The 12827-nt window shown below is 41.3% G+C and overlaps 1 protein-coding gene across 3 annotated transcripts in view; it reads right to left on the bottom strand.

Moving 5' to 3' along the window:
• neb (nebbish) overlaps positions 1-12827 on the bottom strand; it is a 468801-nt gene that overhangs the window by 454784 nt on the left and 1190 nt on the right. Inside the window, exon 2 of one of the 3 annotated variants that reach the window (XM_068227215.1) lies at positions 4569-4686. The exons of the other annotated variants lie outside the window; for them this stretch is intronic. The gene's annotated coding sequence lies outside the window, so the exon portion shown is untranslated. The remainder of the gene's footprint in view (positions 1-4568; positions 4687-12827) is intronic. 3 annotated transcript variants of the gene reach the window in all.

Raw genomic sequence — 12827 nt, forward strand, 5'->3', positions numbered from 1 at the left:
TGATGCAAGAGGTTCTGCAATGCTTAGGAGTGCAGAAGACACGTACGACGCCTCTCCACCCTCTGTCAGATGGTATGGTGGAGCGTTTTGTGAAAACCGTCGAAAAGCACCTCAGGAAGGTGGTTTCGGCGCACCAGAAGAACTGGGACGAGAGGGTCCTCTTCTCCTTGTTGGCCTATCGAGTGACCACCCATGAGACGACGGGCATGACACCTGCCAACATGGTCTTCAGAACGGAGCTCTGCCTGCCATGCGATCTAATGTTCGGGTCTGCACCAGACCAGCAACAACCAGCGACAGACTATGCACGGGAGTTGGTGGATCGGCTCAACGACATCCACGATTATGCCCGACATCATCTAAGGGTAGCCAGTGACCGAATGAAAGCCCACTACGACATGCTCGCGAACTCTGCGGGTTTCCAAGAACGTGATAGAGTGTGGCTGTACCGTCCGGTGCGGGCAAAAGGGAAGTCACCGAAACTGCCCATATACAATCGTCACCAGGATCAACGACGTCGTCTACCGGATCCGGCGACCTCCCCGAGGGAAGATGATGGTTGTGCACCTGGATCGCTTGGCACCATATCGTGGAGCAGCTCGGGACGAGCTGCCTTGAGGATGGGGAAGTGTAATGGTCATAGCATCCGCAATGTCAACTGGCAGTAGGGCCGGCCCAGCACCGTATAGACCCACCCCTTACGGTTCAACTGCTCCAATCACTAGCAGCGCTAAGTGCTAGGCCAGCCCCACTCGCTTCCGCTCGCGGTCCTGTAGCACAGGAGTATGGAAGTGACTCCACGATTTATCTGGAGTGTTCCATCTCGCGATGTTCCTGGATCCATCCAGCATCCGGACGATTCTAGAAGAGCCAGTGCAGGTATATAAGAGAGGAACGACCTGCCTGCAGTCAGTGAGAGTTAGATTGAGTTAGAAGTTGGTGTGGTTCAGTCGTGAGCGACTACCAGTGTAGTGAAGTATGTGAACAGCCGTGATTATCGAACTAGTGTGCTACAGTGCGGACTGTCGGCGAAGGAGAGAACGTGTAGCTGTGCGACGCGGGACCTTGTGTGCGAGTGTAAAACTGTGTAGCGTGAGAACAAATGAGAAACGAAGGGAGAGAGAGCGCGCGAACTGCATGAGTCTGTGTTATGAGCAAAAGTTGTGTGTAGTCTTGTGTAGTTTAGTGCGAAGCTAACAAATCTTAGTATTGAAGCTACCAGTCTAGTGTTAATTGATCATACTACCCCGCCAACTCGTTACAATATTAAAAATTTTAGCAATTTTAGCGAGAGAGTTTTTTCTCCAGGTACTCCGGTTTTCCCTGTCATCTTTCATTCCAGCAACACTCTCCATTCTCATTTCATGGCATCTATCAGTCATTAGTAAATCACTTTGGGAGTGGCGACCCCATCATACTAATAGCCTATATATGCTTCATTTATTACATTCCTGACCCGGTCAATGAATGGAAAACAGGTTGTAGGTTTTCATTCATTTTCATATCTCACTAAAAGAATGGCTAAATGACGTAACGTTACAGAAAGAGATGCAGTAATGGTTGAGAATCCGCATACTGAACAGTAGTTGCTGCTAATATTTCTGCATTATCTCTGTGTATACATTTATAAAACTATTTTAAGGTTTAGTAGAATAAGAATAAAAATGGAATTAATTGCTATAAATATATGTTGTTCCTCTGTCAGTTGTAGCCTATTACAATATGGGCAACAGTGGTTCTAGATACTTAAAACTGGGCGGGGGCTGTTTGGAATTGAAAGTCTTGGTAACAGAATTCAAAAGAAAAGTACGGTAGCCATGTTTATGAAAATACAATGGTCAACATTAACACAACCATTAACAAGTTTATTTCAAATACATTATATCTGTAAATTATCAATTTCTTTTTTTTTTTGATTCGTTGTGCCCAGCTGTGGAGCGCGTTTGAACTTATTTTGCACAATGTTTCTTCTTCTTTTCTTCCCAATATCTCTTCATTTTTTCACTGTGTTCCTTTCTGCGTGTTTCTGTCCAGCCTGTATTTTTTCTTGTTGGTTTCTCTGCAAATTTATGTTTGTTTACTAAGCTTCTAAATTTCATTCTATCTTGAATGGTTTCGTCCTCGATACCCATTTCTTGTAGATCTTCATGTATTTCTGCTAACCAATTGTTGCGGATTTTCAGGGTTAGAGCTAGATTTAGAATTCTCTTTGTCAGCCTGTTGTTATCCATTCTGTGTAGGTGTCCGTAGAATTTTAGTCGTCTCTTTCTGATGGTATCTGTGATTTTTTCTGTGAATTGAAAAATTTCGTGTGGTTTCTTTTTCATCCAAATTCCATTTTCGAACTTTGGTCCTAGGATTTTTCTGAGAATTTTCCTCTCTTGTTTCTCAATGCTTTTCATTTGTGACCTGCCGCCAATGATCAGTGTTTCAGATGCATAAAGTGCCTCTGGTTTGATGACTGTATTGTAGTGTCGTAATTTTGCATTTTTTGATATACATCTTTTGTTGTATCTGTTCCATGTGATTTTGTAAGCCCTTTGCAGTTTAGCAGTTCTTTCTTTGTTAGCTTCCTGATTTAACCCTGCTGGCTGAATAATTTCACCTAGATACTTGAATTTGTCTACTTGGGAAATTATTCCACAATTGGTGATTAATGGTTGATTGTCGAATCTTGATTTAGTTCCTTCCATAAACTGCGTCTTTTCAAATGAAATTTGAAGTCCGGTTTTTGCGGCTATTTCATTCAATTTTTCTATGGATTGGATTGCTTCTTGTCTGTTGTTCGAAAGGATCGCAAGGTCATCTGCGAAAGCTAAGCAGTCAAGGTGAATTTTGTCTTTAAGAAGTCTGCCAATGTTTATACCTTTAGTTTCTTTTCTCCATTCACGAATCACTTTTTCCAAAACTAAATTGAATAGTAGTGGGGATAGTCCATCTCCCTGTCGGACGCCAGTTCTGATTTCGAACGGTTCAGAAATTTCTCCCAAGAACTTAACTTTTGATGTTGTGTTGGTCAGAGTTTGTTTAATCAATTCCCTCGTTTTCCTGTCGACTTGAAATTCCTCTAGTATGTTGAACAGGGTCTGCCGATCTATGGAATCATACGCTTTTTTGAAGTCAACAAAGGTGATTACTGTTTGTTTGGTTTTGCGAATCTGTAGTATGGTTTTTAGGTTTAGGATTTGTTCTGCGCAGGATCTCCCTTTTCGGAATCCAGCCTGATAATCTCCGATCAGGTGGTCTGTTTGTCTCTCTAATCTATTAAGTAGAGCTTTAGAGAAGATTTTATATACGAGTGAGAGGAGAGAAATTCCTCTGTAGTTATTAATATCTGATTTGTCTCCTTTCTTGTGAAGTGGGTGAATCAATGCACATTTCCAATCCTCCGGAATTTCTTCAGAAAACCAAATGTCCTGTAAGATTTTTTGAATACTCTGGGCCAGTTTGTCACCACCAATTTTCAACATTTCAGCGATTATTCCATCTTCTCCTGGTGCTTTGTTGTCTTTTAAATCTCTGATTATTTGTTTGACTTCTTGTAATGTGGGGGGTTCTGAATCTGGATTAGGTGTTGGTTTTTCATAGGTGAATTGTTCCTTTGGAGATTCACAGTTTAAAAGGTCCATGAAATGGTTTGCTAGGAGTTCACAATTTCCCTTATTACTTGTTTCTAAAGTCCCATCTGTACGTTTGAAACAGAGACTAGGTGCCTGGTAATTGGATAATTCTTCTCTGAATGTTCTGTAGAAGTTCCGTGTATTGTTTTTCTTGAAATCTTCTTCTATTTCTACCAGTCTGTTTTGATCATATTTTCGTTTTTCAGATCTGATGATTTTTGAGGTTTGTTTCTGTGTTTTGAAGAATTCATCACGATTTTGATCAGTTTTATGGGAACTCCAGTTTAGCCAGGACCTAATTCTGACTTCTATGGCCTTGTCACAGGTGTCATTCCACCACCTGTGTTTGCGTTTCCTTGGGGGATTGCTGATGTTTTGTGAAGCTTTCAAGAGTGTGTCCTTGAGTTCTAGCCAGTTTGAAGGAGCATCGTTGCAGATATTCGCAAGGAAATTGTCTGAGTTCTGTCTCAGAAATTCAGGGTCGATTCTTGGGTTTCTGATTGTTTTGGTTTTCTTCCTGTTGGGTTGAAACTTTACTTTAACAAGAGATAGGTGGTGGTCGGAGTCAATAATTCCCTTTTTGACTTTAACGTTCATAATTTCTTTTTGGTTTTTCTTGGAAATAGCCACATGGTCTAGTTGAAATTCTCCTAAATGCATGTTCGGGGATCTCCATGTCATTTTCTTTTGTGGAAGTGCCAGGAAATGGGTTGACATCAATTTCAGATCGAAATTCTCGCAGAAGCCAATTAAACGTTCTCCATTTTTATTGGTTCTTTTGTGAGCAGGGTAAAGTCCTACAGTGGTCCTAAATTTCTTCTCTTTATTAATCAAGGAATTTTAAAATAATTATTTCAATAAAACTGAGGCCCCACCCCGCCAGGGCTAGAATCGCCTCTAGATATGGGTTTAAATCTACGTTTCTTACTAGTGTGTACAGTAACTCACCGCTGAACTGCTTCCCTTGCTCTCGATACGAGGCTTGCAGGCAGACGTCCCCTGTTTCTACGTTACAACCCTCCTTGAGGCTCCGTGAATGTGACACTGTTTGTAATACCCATTACAGCTGGGACAGATAGAACGCAACCGTTTCAGGAACACAACCATTGTTGAATGAAACCATTACAAGAATATAACAGTTTTTCAGTTGCAGTGCAGTGGTGGTGGTGGTGATGATTATTGTTTTAAGAGGAAGTACAACTGGACAACTATCTATATATATAAAATGAAGAGTTTTGTCTGTACATTGCTCAGAATTTGAAAATGATGGTATTTCTGTAACAGTTATGTTCACAGTAACAAGGAAATGCACTTTTTACTTTTCCGTAATTTCTGTCTGTCTGTCTGTATGTACACAAATCACTAGAAAACGGCTAAAGAGAATTAAATGAAAAATCAGTATGCACAGTCGGGGAATAAGTCGCTACAATCTAAGCCATAAATAATTTTATTCACGTTGATAGAAATGGTAGTTTAGGGGAAGGCCTAAAATCTAATTTTAAAATATTTATGTTATTAGTGGTCCGACCTTAATAAACATTGGTATGAGAATTCGGAGAATAAGTCGCTACAATCTAGACTATAAATATTTTATTCGCGCTGAGTGAAATGGTACTTGAAAACTGGTATACAAAGTAGGAGAATGAGTCACTACAATCTAGGCTATAAATAATTTTATTCATGCTAAGCGAAATGGTAGTTTCGGGGAAGGCCTAAAATTTAATTCTTAAATATGTATATTATTAGTGGTCATGTTGTTACATACTACATAACCAAAGTTATATAGAATTAAATTTCCGACCATTTATGTCATACATTCTTACCGTACCAGCTATAATAACACAGATATTCATGAACTTGTATTTTTGTTGCTAAGTCCATATCGGCACCCAGCCACGAGAAAATGGGTTAACAGAATTTAATGAAAATCGGTATATAGAGTTGGGGAATAAGAAACTACAGTCTAAGATATAAACAATTTTATTCACCCTGGATGAAATTGTAGTATAGGGGAAGACGCCAACAATTTTTTAAATGCCTATGTTATTGGTCCTATCGAAAAGTACTACATACAATTTCCGATCATTTATGTTTTATTCAGATTTACCGTACCGACTATGATAAGAGAGGTATTTCAGAGTCGGAAGAAAACTAAATGTGAAGACCTACAATATCGAAAGCACATAACTTTGATCAACAATAACATTACATTGACCATTGTTGTGATGTTATTTGTCTCTTATGGTGTCTCTCAACTCCGATAGATGGGATTACTGCTGCGTACCAAGTATAATAGCCTGACTGAATACTGGTGGGAAGTAGCCGCTTCTTTAGCATGCAATTCCTCTGGTTCATACATTTTTGATACAGCTGGTACGTAACACACTTGTTCTTCATAGTATTCCAGTTTTTCAATCCCTATTCTGACCCGCTGTTTTGAATGAGCAGTGTGCATTCTTAAGGCAGAGGCTGACTTAGTAGTAGTAGTAGTAGTAGTAGTAGTAGTAGTAGTAGTAGTAGTAGTAGTAGTAGTATGGCCTGGTCTAAAATAACAATTCAGGCCTATTCCAAATTATAGCACCACAAGTCACGAAAAAAATCAAAATTCAATCCTGAAAAGAGCCGTTTCTTAAGAAAAACTTCTTCCTCTTCACTTTTATTAAATTCTACTCATTTTATTCCAAATTATCAGTGAAGAGGAGGTTTCTCCTCTGGCTTGGAGGATAAATTTGCCTCCAAGTCAGATTTTTCCGCCGCCAGTGTAGTGAACTGATATTTTCCTACTCATCGGGTACTCCTATGAAACAGATTAGTAAAAGGGCATATTTTTTGCCCTGGGAGTCTCCACTATTTGACCCTCTCCCCGCCAAAAAAATGATGATGAACAGTGTTCACGAATCACGGCTGTCTGCAGCTTGGTCATTCCAGCTCTGGAACTTTGGACTGTTAGATCGGCAGTGTAGTCCTGTTTGTTAAAAGTGAGAAAATAAGTGGTGTTTCATTTGATCGAGTACTTCATATGAGAGCATTCATTGCTTTTAATCGCCCCATTCCTACTGACGTCATTGTAATGTATGTTCATTTCAGTTTGGAAAACCACTAAGACAGTCTTTCTGAGGATGTAAAAAGGCAGGTGGAGAGTGAGTGTCTACTATTATAATGAAAACTCCCCAAACTGATTGTGACTGATGGTATGCAAGTGAGTCTATCATCACAGTTAAAATTTCCTAACTCAGTCTTCATATGAGAAAAGATGTTTGGCGACTTCACAGTCGCGCTTCTACGGTAAGGTTAAGAGTTATGCAATATAATACAATCTTGCTCACGTATACACTAGAATTCCATATACAATGTAGAATTCCGTAGCGAAGCACGGGTACATCAGCTAGTCCTCTATGTAACTCTAATCAGATAGAAAAATGGAAGGGATCAAACAGTTCGAAAAATGAAGGTATCGGCCAAGGAAAGACAAGAGCCATGAAGGGCATGAAAATGAAAAACTCCATAGGCCTCCTTACGTAATACCGTCGGGGTTGGAAAAGAACAAGAGTTGACCAAATGTGGTCGAATAGGATAGATCAGAGAAGAGAATATCGTCTACTGCAGTTGGTTATTCAAGGGAAGATACAAGGCAAAAGAAGACCAGGAAGAAGGCACATTCCTTGGATTGATAATTTGAAAACTTGGTTCAACTGTTCCACTACTGAGCAACATCCAAAGCAAGAATCTCTATGATGGTAGCCGATCTTCTGAAAGGAGATGAACCGAGCTCGACAGCTGCAGTCGCTTAAGTGCGGCCAGTATCCAGTACTCAGGAGATAGTAGGTTCGAACCCCACTGTCGACAGCCCTGAAAATAGTTTTCCATGGTTTCCCATTTTCACACCAGGCAAATGCTGGGGCTGTATCTTAATTAAGGCCACGGCCGCTTCCTTCCCAGTCCTAGCCCTTTCCTGCCCTATCATCGCCATAAGACCTATTGTGTCAGTGCGACGTAAAGCAACTAGCGAAAAGAAAAGGACACTTGAAGAAGGATAGATGAAAGTGAGGAGCCTGGCACACGTAAGTGGAAATAAAGCTAGGACTCAGCTAAGGGATCCGTGGTTGCCACCCCAGACTCCCAAGTTCAGAGCCCATGGGGCGCCCTTTAGTCGCCTCTTACGACGGGCAGGGAATACTGTGGGTGTTAATCTACTACCCCCACCTACAAAGGGAAGTTGCAGTACCCCTCAGCTGTTGTGTTCTTCACCAGCACCGTTTCAGATTTTCATAACGAGTAGGTATACAAAACTGTCATTTACTGTCCTTGTATTTATTGGAAATGGGGTTTTCCAACGTAACTAGAATAACTCACAGGTCAGATAGGCCATTCCGGAGAGCAGTGTTGCTACTGGCTAAACGGCCTGATGTCACCGAGAGTGAAAATGAAGTGGTATTATTTTGAGCTTAGCAGTTACTCTAATTACACTCCTCTCAAGTCATGAAATACAGAACTAACAGATCTTTAGATGCTATAACATTTATAACATACGACTTCAAATCAGTCTTTGTAAAGACACTCTCACAACGGCTCGAAGGATGGAACGCAGGCCTTCTGCCGCTTGGCAGGTTCGATCCTGGCTCAGTGCGGTGGTATTGGAAGGGGCTCGAATATGTCAGCCTCGTGTCTACACGTTAACGAACTCTCGTGGTACAACATTCTGGCACCTCTGCGTCTCCAAAAACACGTTATTTGATCGAATCCAAATTTTAACACAATATACAATGGGATGTTTTATACATTGTTCATTCATTTCAGAACTGTTTGTTTCCAAGGGGAAAAAAAAACTTTAAGGTTTTTTTTTACTCAGGGTTGTTGGAAAATTCAGTTCTTGGTCGCATTACAATAGTTATCGTTTGTCCAAAGTATCACTGTGTGACAAAAAATGTGTAAATGAATTCACTTCTTTTATATCAGTTTGTATTTTAATTGGATAGAATTATATTATGTATCACTGACTGGCCGCTACAGGGAAAGATGTGAGGCAGGAACGGAGTTGATGCACTACTTCATTTCAACATCGGAAACAGTGTCCGGCGTGCTGGCCTTTGGTCACAGGGGTCCCGGGTTCGATTCCCGGCAGGCTCGGGGATTTTAACCATAATTGGTTCATTTCTCCGGCATGGGGACTGGGTGTATGTGCCTTCTCCATCATTATTTCATCCTCGTCACGACGCGCAGGTCGCCTACGGGAGTCAAATCAAAGGACCTGCATCTGGCGAGCTGAACTTGTCTTCGGACACTCCTGGCGGTAAATGCCATACGCCATTTCATTTATTTTTGTCGGAAACAGTACGTTACTTTCACTGTTGACTGTTTTGCTCAGCACTAACCCATGCTCAATAATTTCCTGGAATGTTTCGCATTCCATACAAATGTCAACACCATCAGCTCCGTGCAAGTACTGTATCACAAACTTCCTGGTGACGCAACTGTGTAGCTGGAGGGTATGAGGGGAATCGCTCGCTCGGCCTTTCTTACTGACATCTATGCACCCGCGATGTAACTATCAGTGGAGTTAGCTGTCTACAGCAACAAAACTAGTGGCGATATTTTGAAATAAAAGGTGGATCAAGAACTGACTCTGGCCGCCTCTTAAGCCTGTCTCAACTCTGAACCATTCAGTTTGACCCACTTTGTTTCTAACACAGCTTTTGCAATTTTGATACAATGCTATTACCATCTGCATTGTTTCATTCCCAATCTGTGCCTGTGCCAATGTTTTCCATACCAAATTCCTTGAGACACTCTCATATGCCTTTTCAATATCTAGAAATGTTACTACCATGCCCTTTCCATATTCCCAATACCTTTGCATCCTTTGACGCAATGTAAATATTGCATCAAATGTGGACCTGCCTCTTCTGAATACATACTCTGTCTCTTATTCGTCTATCCAAGGTTCTTTCAAGGATCTTAGCTGTATGAGGTATCAGTGCCACTCCTCTGTAATTTTCACATTGCTTCCTGTCTCCCTTCTTGAAAACTGGTATAATGACCCCTTTCGTCCACTCTTATGGAGCAGTCTTTTCTCCCCATATCACTCTGAAGAGTCTATACAACCACTGTAGACCAAGTACTCCTGCTGCTATTATCATTTCTATGGTGACCTGGTCAATTCCAGCTGCCTTGCCTAATTTCATTTCGTCTGGCCAGTTAATCTGCTATGGTAATGGAGTAAACCATACAACCAGTGTCCCCAAGCCGACTGTTGGGCGGCAGTAAATATCCTGACCCACTATAAAGACCAACGGCTAAGGGCAGAGGAGTCCTTATAGAAGGGATATGGGCCCTCAGAGGAGGAAATGTCACTGAAACCCCATATCAGCTGTAGCGTCTGTACTCCAGAGGAGAGGCTACAAAAGGCGTCTGTTCTCCATGTTAGGAGCGGCCTACAAGTTTCACTGCAGTAGCTCTAAAATGCCTTTGGGAGTGGCGAATCTCTCGTAATAAAAGCCTGTATGATGACAAGTGTACTGAAGCCTCTTAATCTCTTATGAATGTTAAATTCACCTTTTAGAAAAAATGTGTAAATTGGGTAGAGTTCCAACTCAATATATTTGAGATATACATTCCTATAATGTAGGCTCGTAACCAAAATCACACAGTTTATACTGAGAGATTGGGGGCTGGTGACTCAAGACAACCTGGAATCTCCAAGCCGGCTTGTGGGGTGGAGCTGGCCTTTCCGTGTATTGTTCTTGGCGGCCGGCTCACCTGTGAGTTTCTTTGAGATTCAACGGGAATGTTCTGCCTCCATTGACATCACAAAATTTCTGGATCAAATTATGCGAGCTATAAAATGGGAGACTAGGCACGGACAGTAAGTGTGGGACTCCCAGTCAGTGTTGGACTCGGAGTGACAGTTGGGATCTCAGTGAGTTGGGGTCCGGTGGCTTGGCTGAGGGCAAGAGGTGTTGGCTGTCGCCAGTGTTGCACCGAGGTCTGAACAAGGAGCTGTTGTTGTGGTGTTGGAGTGTCCAATGAGTAGCTGCATGGGAGATGGCGTACGGGACAGAAGACTGTCGCTTAAAATCGACAGTTCGACAAGGTTCATCAATTGGGTAGTCGGATTCAATGCAATCCAGCAGTACGTTGGCAGAAAGAGCAGGATTTCTGGTCAGGCGACTACAGAATTATCAACACAAAATCAAACAGGGGAAATGCAGGAGTAGGTTTAATAATGAATAAGAAAATAGGGCAACAGGTAAGCTACTATGACCAGCATACTGAAAGGTCAAGATAGACACCAAGCCCATGCCCACCACAAAAGTGCAGGTCTATCTACCTACTAGTTCAGCGGATGAAGAAATTGAAAGAATAGGCCTATATGAACAGATATCAGATTTAATACAGTATTGTAAAAGGTGATGAGAATTTAATTGTAATGGGAGATTGGAATGCAGTGGTAGGCCAAGGAAGAGAAGGTAATACAGTAAGAGTATTCGGATTGGGACAAAGGAATGAAACAGGAAGCTGGCTGGCTGAATTCTGCACCGATCACAATTAACTTGTGGCTAACACTCAATCTAAAAACCACAAACAACGGCTGTATACATGAACAAGACCTGGAGACACTAGAAGGTATCAAACAGACTTCATTATGATTAGGCAGAGATTTGGAAACCAGGTGTTGGATTGCAGGACTTTCCTAGCAGCAGATCTGGACTCTGACAACCTGTTGGTCATGAAATGCCATCTGAAGTTGAAGAAATTGAAGAAATGCAAAGAGATGGGATCTAGCCAAGTAGAAATAAAATAGTGTGAGGGATTGTTTCAAGGAACATATAATACAGGGACTAAATGAAAAGGCTGAAGGAAACACAGTAGAGGAAGAATGGACAGCCATGAAGAATGAAATCAGTAAGGCTGCTGTAGAAGTTAGGAAGAAAGGAAAGATCACCTAGGGAACAATGGCTAACTCAAGAGATACTAGACCTGATTGACGAAAGACGAAAATATAAGAATGCAATAAATGAGGAGGGCAGAAAAGAATATAGGTGAATAAAGAATGAAGTAGATAGAAAATGCAGGATAGCTAAGGAAGAATGGCTGAAAGAGAAGTGCAAGGAGGTTGAAGGTTGTATGGCCCTACGAAAGGTAGATGATGCATACAGGAAAATCAAAGAAACCTTTGGAGAAAGGAAGAGTAGGTGAATGAATATTCAAGGCTCAGATGGAAAAACCACTTCTAGGGAAAGAAGACAAGCCAGAAAGATGGCAGGAATATATCCAACAGTTGTATCACATTAAAGAAGTAGATGATAGTGTTCTGGAACAAGAAGAGGCTGTTGATGCTGATGACATGGGAGACCCAATTTTGAGTTCAGAATTCTACAAAACTTTGAGAGACCTGAGTAGGAACAAGGCACGCACCAGGAATTGATGGCATACCCTCAGAATTACAGACGGCCTTAGGAGAAACCAGCATGGAGATGTTGTTCGGTTTAGTATGCAAGTTGTATGATACAGGAGAAGTGCCATCTGATTTTCGACAGAATGTTGTTATACCTGTTCCCAAAAGAAAGCCGGTGCTGGCAAGTGTGAAACTACCGCACCATTCGTTTAGTATCTCATTTCCGCAAAATTTTAACACGTATTATTTACAGAAGAATGGAAAGATAAGTTGAAACCGAGTTGGGAGAAGATCAATTTGGCTTCAGAATAAATGTGGAAACACATGAAGCAATCTTGACTTTATGTCTGATCTCAGAGGACCGAATTAAGAAAGACAAGCCCACATACATGGCTTTCGTAGATCAAGAAAAGGCATTTGATAATGGTGATTGGACTGAGCTGTTTGAGATTCTGAAGGTGATCGGGATCAGATACCGAGAAAGGAGAATTACTGACAATCTATATAAAAATCAGTCTGCAGTGATGAGAATAGAGGGCTTTGAAAAAGAGGCAGCAATCCAGAAATAAGCAAAGCAAGGCTGCAGTCTGTCCCCTCTCCTTTTCAATGTTTACATAGAATAGGCAATAAAGGAAATCAAAGACGAATTTGGAAATGGTATCAAAGTTCAAGGGGAGGAAATCAAAACCCTGAGATTGGCTGATGATATTGTCATTTTATATGACTCTGCAAAACATCTGGAGCAATAGCTGTATGGAAAGGACAGAGTCTTGGGGAAGGAATACAAGATGAAAATAAGTAAGTCCAAAACA

Source organism: Anabrus simplex, chromosome 4, assembly GCF_040414725.1.
Source record: "Anabrus simplex isolate iqAnaSimp1 chromosome 4, ASM4041472v1, whole genome shotgun sequence".
In the NCBI taxonomy this organism is placed as follows: Eukaryota; Metazoa; Arthropoda; class Insecta; order Orthoptera; family Tettigoniidae; genus Anabrus; species Anabrus simplex.